This window comes from Nicotiana attenuata, chromosome 11, assembly GCF_001879085.1.
Source record: "Nicotiana attenuata strain UT chromosome 11, NIATTr2, whole genome shotgun sequence".
Classification (NCBI taxonomy): domain Eukaryota; kingdom Viridiplantae; phylum Streptophyta; class Magnoliopsida; order Solanales; family Solanaceae; genus Nicotiana; species Nicotiana attenuata.
The window spans coordinates 51,041,889-51,055,309 of record NC_031999.1 but is presented as its reverse complement, the minus strand read 5'-3'; the positions used below and the strand labels follow the sequence as shown (position 1 = coordinate 51,055,309).

Sequence of the window (13,421 nt, the reverse complement as noted above, 5' to 3'; positions counted from 1 at the left end):
ACTGGTGGCATAGGAATAAACTCTAGGACCTGATCAACTTGGACCCTCTGCTCAGGAGTACGGGTTGTGGGAGGCTGTGCCCCTCCCCCGGCCGGAGATGTGGCGGGATCTGGCAGAATTAGCCCAGCCTGAGCTAAAGTGCTGAACATGCTCATGAACTGAGTGAGAGTCTCCTGGAGGGCTGGAGCAGCAATAAGATCCTCTGGTGCCGGCTCTCCAGTTGGAGCTGCTGGGGGCTCCTCCATCGCAGCTCGTGCAGGTGCTCTGGCTACACCACATGGTCGTCAGGTGCCCCGGCCCCCGCCTCTAGCGGCTCTGGTAGGGGGCTTGGTTGCCTGATCGTCAGATCTCCCAGTACGGGTCCTTACCATCTGGGAGAAAGAATAGAATAAAGAATTTTAGAATTTGATGCCAATAACTCGCACGACAAGGAAATCAAAGAAGTATGATTGTTCTTAGTAGTTCCATAGCCTCCCGAAGATAAGTATAGACGTCTCTGTACCGATCTGCGAGAATTTAATAAGCCGTCTTGTGATTCACGACACCTATGAACCTAGAGCTATGATACTAACTTGTCACGGCCTATTTCTCCCTCCGTAAGACGTCGTGACGGCACCTAGTCGCTACGACTAGGTAAGCCTAATAATTTCAAAATAACAGAAATAAAGCAATAAATATCAACTAAACTTCAATAATATAATAAATAGATAAAAAGGCTGCTAGGCATATACAAGAACACCAGCGCTCGAATATAAACAATATTCCCCAAAACCTGGTAGTCACGGGTCACAAGCTGTACAAAATTTGTTTAACTATTTTCTATACATAATGTTTAAAGAAACTAAGGGAGAAAAACAACATAAGGAATAGAGGGGGACTCCGAGGATCTGCGGGCGCGGGTACAGGTACCTTGAAGTCTCCGGTAAGCTGCAGCAACTGCACTAACGATGAGGAAGGTAAGATGTACCTGGATCGGCACATGGAAAACATGTGCAGGAAAGGGCGTGAGTACACCACAATGGTACCCAATAAGTTCCAAGACTAACCTCGGTCCAGTAGTGACCACGTCAGGTTAGTGCCCTACAGGAACATATATATATATATATATATATATATATAGATATATATATATATATATATATATATATAAAATAAGACAAAGCAATAATGAAATATCCAAGAAATAAAGACTAAATGTAGCAAGGAAGAAATCATGAAAAGATAACAGCTCAGTACACAACAAATCAATAGGGCATCTCCTGAGATACCGTCTCGTTGTCCCAAAGGTAAATGTTCAGGGGGATCTCCAGGAATACCGTTCCGTGGTCCCAAAGTAAATATGCAGTATAGGGGGATCTCCTGGAATACCGTTTCGTAGTCCCAAAGTAAATATGCAACCAAACAATGGAATTCAATAATTACGGTACAAAATCTTACAATTTACCTAAGTACAAGTTAAGGAAAGCATGTAAAACCACTAAATCATGATGCACGCAGTTCAAGTAAAATAGTTAAGGCAAATAGGCATGCTTTCTTAGTCTAACAGGATACTATACATGCTAATAAGTTCAAATAAGAGGAAAGGCCGGTTACTATTTAGTGAAAATCGGGTTTTCTACAATAATTAGCCCGTGTACGTACTCGTCACCTCACGTACACGACGCTCATATATTAAAACAATACGAAATCCTAAGGGGAGTTCCTTCACACAATGTTAGGCAAGCCACTTACCTTGAACCACTCAAATCAACCCGAAATAATGCTCTTTCCACGAATATCCGACTTCGAATGGCCCAAATCTAGCCAAAACCAATTCCATAACATAAATATAGCTACAAGAAACTAATCTAGCGAACGAAATCAAAGTAAAAGCTAGAAATTGGAAAATCGCTCAAAAAGCCTCCCCGGGCCCACGTCTCGGAATCGAGTAAAAATCACAAATCATGAACACCCATTCACTCATGAGTTTACTCGTATCAAAATTATCCAAATCCAATGTCAAAATCCCAATTAAAACTTAAAATCTTAGTTGAAGAACTTCTTTCCATTTTTTCCAATTTTTCACCCCAAAATCCGAAATTAAATAATAAAATTAAGGGTAAATTAGTGGGATATAACCAAAATCAAGTGTAGAATCATTACCCAATTGATATCTCTGAAAATCCCTCAAAGTCTCGTCCAATTCCGAGCTCCCAAACTCAAGTTTCGATAAAAATGGCCAAACCCTCAATTTTGAAATATTTAATACTGCCCAGTGATTTCTTAATCGGGATCGCAGAAATAGCCTCGCGATCGCGAAGAACAACTTTGCTTTCTCAGACTTTAACCCTACGCGAACACGTAACACCACACGCGAACGCAAAACACCACACGTGAACGCGGTTCACTAGTTGCTCAAACCTATGCGATCGCGATTGTCCTCATGCGACCGCAAAGAGTAACACTCAACCTCCACTGTTGCCTCCCTTCTTCTTCGTGAACGTAACCTAGCCCACGCGTTCGCGATGCACGACCTGCTAATCCTACACGATCACATCTTCAACTTTACGAGAGCGAAGAGCAACCTTAGCTGGCCTCTCAGATGACCTACGCGATCGCGAGAGCTCCCTCTCGAAGGATGAAGAAAATGTCCGCAACAACACCAGAAAATCTGCTGCTTTGCTAAGTCCAAAATGGTTCGTCGAGCATCCAAAATGCACCCGAGGCCCCTAGGACCTCAACCAAATATACCAAACAATCCTTTCCTTCCACTTTGAGGTTATAAATTGCGCCCCCAATTTTGCATCAACTTTTGTGTCACGTTCCTGGGCGGTGGTGTAAAAATAAAGGAAGCAAGCAATAGATATCGCATCTTGCATTTCTTGGCCCTTAAGTGAGGAATGTCATTTTGTCTCCTTGGTGTGACAAATTTTAGAATATAAACACTTTGTTCGTCATCCATTGGCTCCTCCATATGCTCGACTGGATCAATTCTCATGTCACCAACCTAACACAATGTTGAAAAGTGTTTAGAATGAGGTCCAATACGCTCTAACTCCAAAATTGCATTATTTTTTACATCCTTTATTTTGCACTCTTCTTCAACCTTGGTATCATGAATAATATTTTGTTCGAATAGTTGAAGTTCCTCTTTCCGCTCCTCAAGCTGGCCAATATCCACAAAAATTGGTTGTAGGGCATCAGACGCCTCAACCTTTTTATTCAATTGATCATGCAGCTCATGGATATCTAAGCCAAATTGGTCTATCTCTTGCCTGAGCTCAGTCCTTTCGTCTATCAGCTGTTATGTCATATTTGAAAGACCATCACGGAGAAACTCATGAGATTTTATCAGTTGAGCTTGTTCCTCTAGCCAAGATTTGCTCACTATATCTGCTTCTTCAAAACAGTCTTCTTGTTGGAACTCGCTCTCTACATCGAATTGAGGTTCTTCTTGGAAATTGGCCATTAATTTGTCCATTCTAGCCTGGATTCTTTTGATCGCTAAGGCGTCAAGAACTTGTTGCTCGTCTATTTGCCTCATCATCATATTCTGTTGCTCGGCTGCTTGCCGCATCATGTCCATAATATGAGCCACACATTCCATATCCTCCGCTTCCTTGCTCCTATCAAACTCATAAACATTATTAGAAATATTATAATAAGAGTTCTGAGAGGGATAATAAGAATTAGGACAGTCATCCCAATGGCCACCTTGACAACCACACACATAACAAATATTCCACCTATAAGATTGAAATTCACAATTTTGCCACAAGTGTGGTCCTCCACAATATGGACATGGATCACCAAAATAAGAATAACCAATATTCGACCAATTATCATTCCAAGATGCCATATCAACAAAGATAGTAAATATTAAACTAAGCTAAAAATTAAAAAACTTGAATAGACAAGAAGTAAAAAACTAATATAGTAGAATAGTTAATTTCTAAGTCCCCGAAAACGGCGCTAAAAACTTGTTGCTCCCAAACGCACATGCAGGTATACGTGGTCGACAAGTAATATAGGATTGTAAGTCCAGATACCGTACCCACAGGGACTTGTGATTAACTATCAACTAAATTAAACCAAACAGTTAATCTATTCAAGCAATTTTCTAAAGTGTGATTAATTAACTACAACTAATCTGGAGTAGCAAACAAAGAGATTAAAGGAAACAAGTGGCGAGTTATAGAGACGAATTCAATGTGAGTAAATATTCTAGAGCTATGGGTTGGCTAACAATCCTGTTGAATTTTCCACTTAAATCGTCTAATTAATTTATCTGGTTTATTGGTTGACAGGGTTAATATTGCTCGTAGCCTTCTCCCGAAGTACAACTCACCTATTCAAGCTAACCTAACGCCTATATTCCTATGGAATTAGAATTAACAATAACGCATTAATAATTCCTGTATAATAACGAAGCAAGGCGATTAGGTATATTCCTATCCTAATCGCAAATCTGCCCCCACCCCCACCCTAGAGTTAAGATCTTGCTCTACTCAATCTTATATGCAATCCAGAATTCCCTCTCCCGGGTTCAATCCTATATCCGTAGATAGTATTCAATTGGTGATCAAGTAATCAAACAATTAAGCACAAAATTGAATAAATAAACCAATATGATAAAATAATAAAAACAATTCAAGCTTCAAACTACAACGTTCATGTAGCACCCAAAACACTAGAACTAATAAACTATGAGATTAAAAGAAGAGAAGAGAAGAAAAACTAGCTAGAAGTCTCCTCCAAGCATGGTGTGTGTTCCTCCACGTTAATTCTCCTTCAAAGTGTGTTAGATCTCTCCCAAGTGGCGTATCCCTCCTCAAAAATATGTTTAGTCTTGCTTTTATACGTGTTGAGTAGGTCTAGGGCCGAAATAACCTTGTCCCGGTCAAAATTGGACAAATTTCACGTCACTGGCGCCCTGCCCAGCGCCAGGCGCCCTCTACGGCGCTGCCAATTTTTTGTTACTGTTTTTGGCGCCATAGGTAGGGCTAGGCGCCACCTATGGCGCTGAAATGTCCAACTTTCCTGCTTTTGTCCGTTTTGGCTCTAATTTCGCACATATCACCCCCGATTTCTCCAAGATCATTCCTACACATAAAAACACATCAAATTGATATAAATCAATGCATTTCACATCCTAAATTCATGAAACAAAAGTAAGATATGAGGCGATATACATACAAATATATATACTTTAAGCAAAACATCACCCAGATCGCCTTAAATTATTCCTATACATCAAATACGATCTAAGGAACCATAATCAGCACCTTATTTTTGGCATTTTACGGCCATAAAACTGGAATTCCGCCCGATTCTCATATGTTCGTGTGCTATAGCCCACGCCTTTCACCGTAGGCCCGGGCCCCCCAACCAGGATCGCCTATAAAATTTTTGGGACATCAAATACGACCTAAGGAACCATAGTCACCAGACCGCCATGACCGTTCCTCTTTTTTGGCGCTTTACGACTATAATATTGGAATTTTGCTTGATTCCCATAATTTTGTGTGCTATAGCCCACGCCTTCCGCCGTGGGCCCATGGACCAGGATCGCCTAAAAAAAATTCAGACATCAAATATGTTCTGGGGAACCATAGTCACCATCACACCATGACTGTTCCTTATTTTTTGGCGTTCACGACCATAAAACTAGAATTCCGCCCGATTCCCATATTTTCTTGTGCTGCAGCCCACGCCTTCCGTCATGGGCCAAGGCCCCTAGACCCAGATTGCCTAAAATTATTCTTGTGCATCTAATACGATCTAAGGAACCATAGTGAGCACCCCGCCATGACCATTCCTTATTTTTTGGCATTTTACGGCTATAAAACTGGAATTCCGCCCGATTCTCATATTTTCGTGTGCTATAGCCCAAGCCTTCCGCCGTGGGCCTGGGCCCCCCGACCAGGATTGCCTAAAAAATATTCGGGAAATCAAATACGACCTAAGGAACCATAGTCACCGTACTGACATGATCGTTCCTCGTTTTTTGGCATTTACGACCATAAAACTAGAATTATGCCTGAATCCCATATTTTCGTGTGCAACAGCCCACGCCTTCCGTCGTGGGCCAAGGCCCACGGACCCATATCGCCTAAAACTATTTCGGGGCATCCAATACGATCTGAGGAACCATAGTCACCACCCCGCTCTGACCGTTCCTAATTTTTTGGCGTTTTACGGCTATAGTACTGAAATTCCGCCCGATTTCCATATTTTCGAGTGCTATAGCCCACGCCTTCCGTCTTGGGCCTACGCTCCCTGACCCGAATCGCCTAAAAAAATTCCGGGACATTAAATACTACCTAAGGAACAATAACCACCATCCCGCCATGACCATTTCTCATTTTTTGGCATTTACGGCCATAAAGCTAGAATTCCGCTTGATTTTTATATTTTTGTGTTCTTTGGCCCACGGCTTCCACCGTAGACCCGGGCCCTCGGGCGTGACCGCCTAAAATTTTTTTGGGACATCAAATACGACCTAAGGAACCATAGTCACCGTCCCGCCATTATGGTTTCTCATTGTTTGGCGTTTACAACCATAAAATTAGAATTCTGCCCGATTCCCATATTTTTGTGTGTTACAGCACACGCCTTCAGCCATGGGCCCGTACCCCCAGGACCCGATCGCCTAAAGTTTTTTCGGGATATCAAATACGACCTAAGAAACCATAGTCACTGCCCCGCCATAAGCGTTCCTCTTTTTTGGCGCTTTACGGCTATAATACTGGAATTCCGTCCGATTCCCATATTTTCGTGTGTTGCAGCCCACGCCTTCCTTCCTGCGCTCATGCCCCCGGACCCAGATCGCCTAAAATTTTTCCGGGACATCCAATACGACCTAAGGAACCATATCACCACCCCACCATGACCGTTCCTAATTTTTTGTCCTTTTACAATCATAAAACTATAATTTCGCCCGATTCCCACATTTTCGTATGCTATAGCCCATGCCTTCCACTATGGGCCTATGACACTGGACCAGGATCGCCTAATAATTTTACGGGACATCAAATACGACCTTAGGAACATTAGTTACCACCCTGCCATGACTATTCCTCGTTTTTTGGCATTTTACGGTCATGCAACTTGAATTCCATTCGATTCCTATAATTTCGTGTGCTATAGCCCACGCCTTCCGCTGTGGGCCAGGGTCCCCGGACCTGTGTAGACATGTAATTTTTGACCCGCCACGTCTTCAAGCTATATTACCAATTTCGCATATTTTATAATTTATTTGAGTTATTTGTATTTTTCTAGGATTCTAATATACTATTTTTATTGTTATTTTATTTAGTATTTAAAAAAAATTTAAAAACACAAAAATAGTTTCAAGTCTATTTAATTTAAGGTTAATTAGTACTTAATGTAGTAATACTATTTTCACCTATATTTATCTATTTTATTTTTATATAATCTTGAAAAATATCAAAAAATAATTTCACAATATAATATAATTTATTTGAATTAATTAAAGTTAGTTATGTATTTTATAAGTAGTATATATTTTATATTATTTGTAGAAAAAAAATTAAGATTTTTGATTGGAACGGTACAATTTTAAACAGCCCTACACCATTACCCCATGGCCCAATTAACCCATTAACCTAACCCTAAGAGATCACCCATCAGATTTTTTTTAAAAAGAAGAAAAAACCTAAATAAAAAAGGGACTCTCATCTCTTTCAACAGAGAAAAAAAGACAGGCAGAAAACGGCTTCATCAAAAAGGAAGCTAAGAGCGGCCAACCTAATTTCACTGGGGGGAAAACCCGGCAAACTCCTCTCTTCATTCTAAGAAAGCCACCCAGCCGCACCCTTTACCCCTAAAGAAAATCCAAAAAGCTTCAGCCGCCTACTACTTCTCGGAAATCCAATAATCTTTTGCTTCAGCAATCAATGGAAAACAAGGGATTTAAAGGAATCATATGAAGCAAATTAAATTGATTTCCATGCCAACATAAGAAATCAAAGGAGATAGCTAAAGAGGGGATTGGAGACATAGGAAGAACTGTTTTTTTTTTCTTGGTTTTGCATTGAAGTTTTGCTTCCTGGCACTGATGCCGTCGCTGAAACAGTGGCAGTAGGTAACCATTTTCCGGTCGAGGGCGCTAGTTCGAGGTTCAGGTCATTTTGCATCAGAGATTTTCTTTTTTCCACTGTATATATTGAAGAATATGCAGCAATAAAGGAGTTTTAAGGTGTTCAACAATGGAGAATGGGTTATTGTAAATTCAGTTTCATATGTTATCTGTGTCATCTTATAGATCAAACTGAGGTACTGTTTCTCTTTATGGTTTGTGATTAACTCATAGCTTCTTACACTAATTATCCATGTTTGGCATTTCGCTTGGTTTTACTATTGGGTTTCTCTGACAATAAACAAATGACTTCCTCCTCTTAAGAATTCAAAATTGGTTGTGCTATTATGCAATTTCAAGGAAATTTTTTGGAATTATATGTGGTGTGCAGACATATGTTATAAGTATACTTCACATTTTAAGTATAATAATATATCATATTCAGCTTCATAGAATTCAGAGTACTTTGTTTTGTTTATTTTTATTTGGTTGTTATGTTGAGATATCTTGTCCATTAAGTTGTGTGTGAATGCAGTAAGTATGCTTTAACGGTCATTGATAGCTCTACTTATTTTGTTAGAGTTAAAACCAAGGTATGCGTTCGCGCCACTTTGGGCGAAACAATCTTAATAATAACAAAATGTTATTAATTGTGTACACGTTCGCGTGACACGAGTACAATTTAAAAATGAACATTCGTGGAAATGGCTTTAGATGCGACTTAATCTATCATCGTGATTGTGTACACGTTCGCGTGACATAATTACGATTTTTCAAAATAAATACCTGTCACTACATTGGCTTAAAGGTAAGTTTCGCGATAGATGGTCAGAAGTTGAATGACACTAAGGTAAGTTCATTTGAAGGAATGGAACCAGTGGGTGATCCTTGAATGCTAGGATTAGCACTAGATTCAGATACTTGAGAAATAAGAGGTGTAGTTGAAGGAAAACTTGTATATTGCAGGGGAGGAGCACAAAAGCGCAATTTCTCGAAGGGAAAGGAATCAAGAGGTTGATCTTCTCTCTTTGCTGTGGAAGTGGAACTATTGGCTTTTTCTGAACCAAGTTTGAACCGATTGATAATGAAATCAATCGTCTTTTGATCTTTGTATATCTGTTCAAAAGCAAATGATATAAGAGTGGTTATACTTTAAGTTTGGTGCATATAGTATGGCAAAATCAATTAAGTAGCTAACTCTCAATCCAAAATTAGTTGATGTAGGAAGGTACCGTTCGTGCGACTTTGGCCAAGTTTTTTTTTTTTTTTTAAATAATTAAGTATTGTGGATTGTGTACACGTACACGTGACGTGATTCTTGACGCGCCAAATAAAATGAGTACACATACGCGCGACTCGTTTCAAGATAATTCCTTAATTATGAATAACCAAACACATGAATACCCGTCGTGATTCGTTTCAAATTAAAAAGCGGTAAAAGGTAAAAATGCACATAGGTTCTAAAATGAGTAATTAAACAATTTATTTAAGCCAGTTATGATTAAAGTGACAGTGCTAAAACCACAGAACCAGGGAATGCCTAACACCTTCTTCCGAGTTAACAGAATTCCTTACCTAGTCTTCTGTTTCGCGAACTGTAAAACAGAGTCAAACTTCCTCAATTCGGGATTTTAAACCGATGACTTGGGACCCCATAAATTATCTCATGTGGCGACTCTGAATTTAAATAAATAATCTCATTTTGATTATGTCACTTTAATTGGAAAAACTCCCTTATATCCCTTTCGGCTAAAAAGGAGGTGTGACAACCTGGATCGCCCAAACTTTTTTCAAAACATCAAATACGACATAAGAAACCATATTCACTGCCACGCCATGACCGTTCCTCGTGTTTTGGCGTTTTAAGGCTATAATACTGGAATTCCGCCCGATTCCAATATTTCCGTGTACTGTAGCCCACGCCTTCTGCCCTAGACCTAGGCCCCTTGACCTGGATCGCCTAAAACATTTTCGGGACATCCAATACGACCTAAGGAACCATAGTCACCGCCCCACCATGAATGTTCCTTGTTGTTCAGTATTTTACGGCCATAAAACTGGAATCCCGCACGATTTCCATATTTTTGTGTGCTATATCTCACGCCTTTCGCTGTGGGCCCGGGCCCTCTGACCAGGATCGCCTAAAAATTTTCTGACACATTAAATACGACCTAAGGGACCATTATCACCGCCCCTCCATGCATGTTCCTCATTTTATGCCGTTTGACGTCCATAAAATTGGATATCCTCTCGATTCCTATATTTTCGTGTGCTATATATAGCCCACGCCTTCCGCCGTGGGCCCGGGCACCGAACCCAATCACCTCAACTTAATTGGGACATCAAATACGACTTAAGAAATCATATTTACCGCCCCTCCATGACCATTCCTCGTTCTTTAGCGTTTTACGACCATAAAACTGGAATTCCACCCGATTCCTAGATTTTTGTGTGCTATAACCCACGCCTTCCACCATGGGCCTGGGCCCCCCGACCAGGATCGCCAAAAAAATTTCGGGACATCTAATACGACCTAAGGTACCATAGACACCGCCCCGCCATGATCGTTCCTCTTTTTTGGCATTTTACGGCTATGAATTTGAAATTTCGCCCGATTTCCATATTTTCGTGTGCTATAGCCAATGCCTTCCGCCATGGGCATGAGCCCACATACCCGGGTCGCCTAAAAGTTTTTCGGAACATGCAATACGACCTAAAGAACCATAGTTGCCATCTCGCCATCACAAATCCTAGATTGGCGTTTTACGACCATAAAACTTTAATTCCGCCCAATTCCCATATTTTCGTGTGCTATAGCCCACGTCTTCCGCTGTGGGCTCAAGCCCCAGACCAGGATCGCCTAAAAATTTTCTATGAAATCAAATACGACCTAAGGAACTATAGTCACCGTCGCGCCGTGATCGTTCCTCGTCTTTTGGCGTTTACGACCATTAAACTTTAATTCAGCCCGATCCTCATATTTTTGTGTGTTATAGATAACGCCAACCGCCTCGGGCCCCTGGACCCAGATCGCCTAAATTTTTTTCAGGGCCTTAAATACGACCTAAGAAACCATAGTCACCATCCTGCTATCACTGTTCCACGTTTTGTGGAGTTTACGGCCATAAAACTGGAATTCCGCCCGATTTCCATATTTTCGTGTTCTATAGCCCATGCTTTCCGCCGTGGGCCCGGGCCCTCGGGCCTGATCGCCTAAAATTTTTTTGGGACATCAAATACGACCTAAGAAACCATAGTCACAGTCCCGCCATGACGATTTCTCGTTTTTTGGCTTTTACGGCCATAAAATTGAAATTCTGCCCGATACCCCTATTTTCGTGTGCTATAGCCCACGCTTTCCGCCATGGGCCCGAACGCCCAGGCCCGGATCGCCTAAACTTTTTTCGAAAAATCAAATATGACCTAAGAAACCATAGTTACCGCACCGCCATTTCCTTCATAGCTTTATGATCTTCTTCAGTTCATAGTGTGAGGGTCTCTGAGTGAGAGCTAGTTAAATCCTATTAAGCTGCTGTCAGTTGCCGTCGTCGTTATAGGCCAGGAGAGCCGCAGTTAGACAGGACACAGTGAACACGTTTAACTTTCAACCCCCAAGATAACTTAGAACTGGAAAATCATATAGTAAAGAAGTAGATAAAGATTAAACATTATACAGTCAAGAACAGTAAGATATAATAAGATAAATAGTCATGTATTAGAAAACAAGAAAGTAGACTCTCAAAAAAGATAAGTTTTGAACAAAATTTTTATGAAACATCCTTCATTACACAGAGTAAGCTTTTTTAATAAACAAAGATGGTTGTTTCTAAAGCAACTTAGAAGAATAAAATCAAAAGCCTTTTGTGCTAAGAAGTAAGAATAGTCTAAACATATATAAACAACTTATTCACATCAGACCTAGAGTGCAAACTCTACTAGAAATAACTAGAGAAATTAATTTTTATAGTGATAATTTAATCGGTTATAAAAATCGAAAAACTATTCTCATTCAAAATATAAAAACTGTAAATATCTGCATCAGCAGATATACCTCTCAATTCTGAAATGAATAGATTCGAGAATAATAATACTCTTAACAGTGTAAATATATCTTTGGCAGTAACAAATATTGCCAAAATTGAAAGTGATTTACAAAATTAGAGTATTCCAAAAGAATCCTTCAACACAATATATCATACTGGCAAGTTTGATTTTATAAAAAACTATAATATCAAAACTTATTCACATTGATAGCGAACCAACAAAAGATTTAAATAAAAATAATTGTTCAAAATAATTATACCAACAACCTATTACATGTAGTATCTAATCAATTAAAAGATACTAACAAAATAGGAATCCCCACTAAATCTATAGTACCAACAACTATTGAAACACATCCCACAATTAAAATCCCTGAATTTTCCAAAGAAAAAATCCCACAATTAAAAGAACAATTTGATTTTTCAGATAGTCTTCGAGAAAAAAATAGAAGAACAACTTAAAACAAAAATGGTTATTTCAAAACCAAGTACAACTTCAAAACAAGCTAGTACTAGTAATGATAAGACCATAGAATTAGAAAATGAATATAAAATTCTAAAAGTTAAAACTGATTTCCCTAATGATGAAATTAGGTTGAAAACTATAGAAAAGGCCTCTAAAGAAATAACAGACCTTATAAATAAAACAAAACCTTTAGTAACCTTAAAGGCTATCTCTACCATTAAAAAAACTTTTCAGTAAAAAAATGAAGAACCTACTATTCAACATCTTCAAACTGAATTAAAATCAGTAAAAGAAGAATTAAAAAATATTAAGACCAGACTTAATAAAATAGAAATGGAAAATTTCACGAAAGAAATATTATCACAAGCCGCTAAAGACAAAGAACATAACAATGGTAATTCCCGCCCGATTCCCATATTTTTGTGTGCTATAGCTCACGCCTTCCGCTGCGGGACCGGGCCCCTGGACTCGGTCGCCTAAACATTTTTCGGAACATCAAATACGACCTAATTAACCATAGTCACCCCCCTCCAGGACCGTTCCTCCTTTTCTGCATTTTACGACCATAAAACATGAATTTCGCCCGATTCTCTTATTTTCGTGTGCTATGGCCCACGCCTTCCGCCGTGGGCTCGGGCCCCCGGACTCCGATCGCCTAAAATTTTTCTTGGACATAGTATACGACCTTAGGAACCAGAGTCACCACCCTGCCATGACCATTCCTCGTTTTTTGCATTGTACGACCATAAAACTTGAATTATGTCCGACTCCCATATTTTCGTGTGCTATAGCCCACGCCTTCCGTCGTGGGCCTAGGTCCCCGGACCTGGAT

General features: G+C 39.9%; 1 long non-coding RNA gene across 1 annotated transcript; it reads left to right on the top strand.

Annotated features, from left to right (window-relative positions):
- Window positions 7,655–9,248, top strand: LOC109235063. Its single transcript, XR_002069305.1, has 2 exons — window positions 7,655–8,277; window positions 9,047–9,248. It is a non-coding gene; the product is annotated as an uncharacterized LOC109235063 (long non-coding RNA).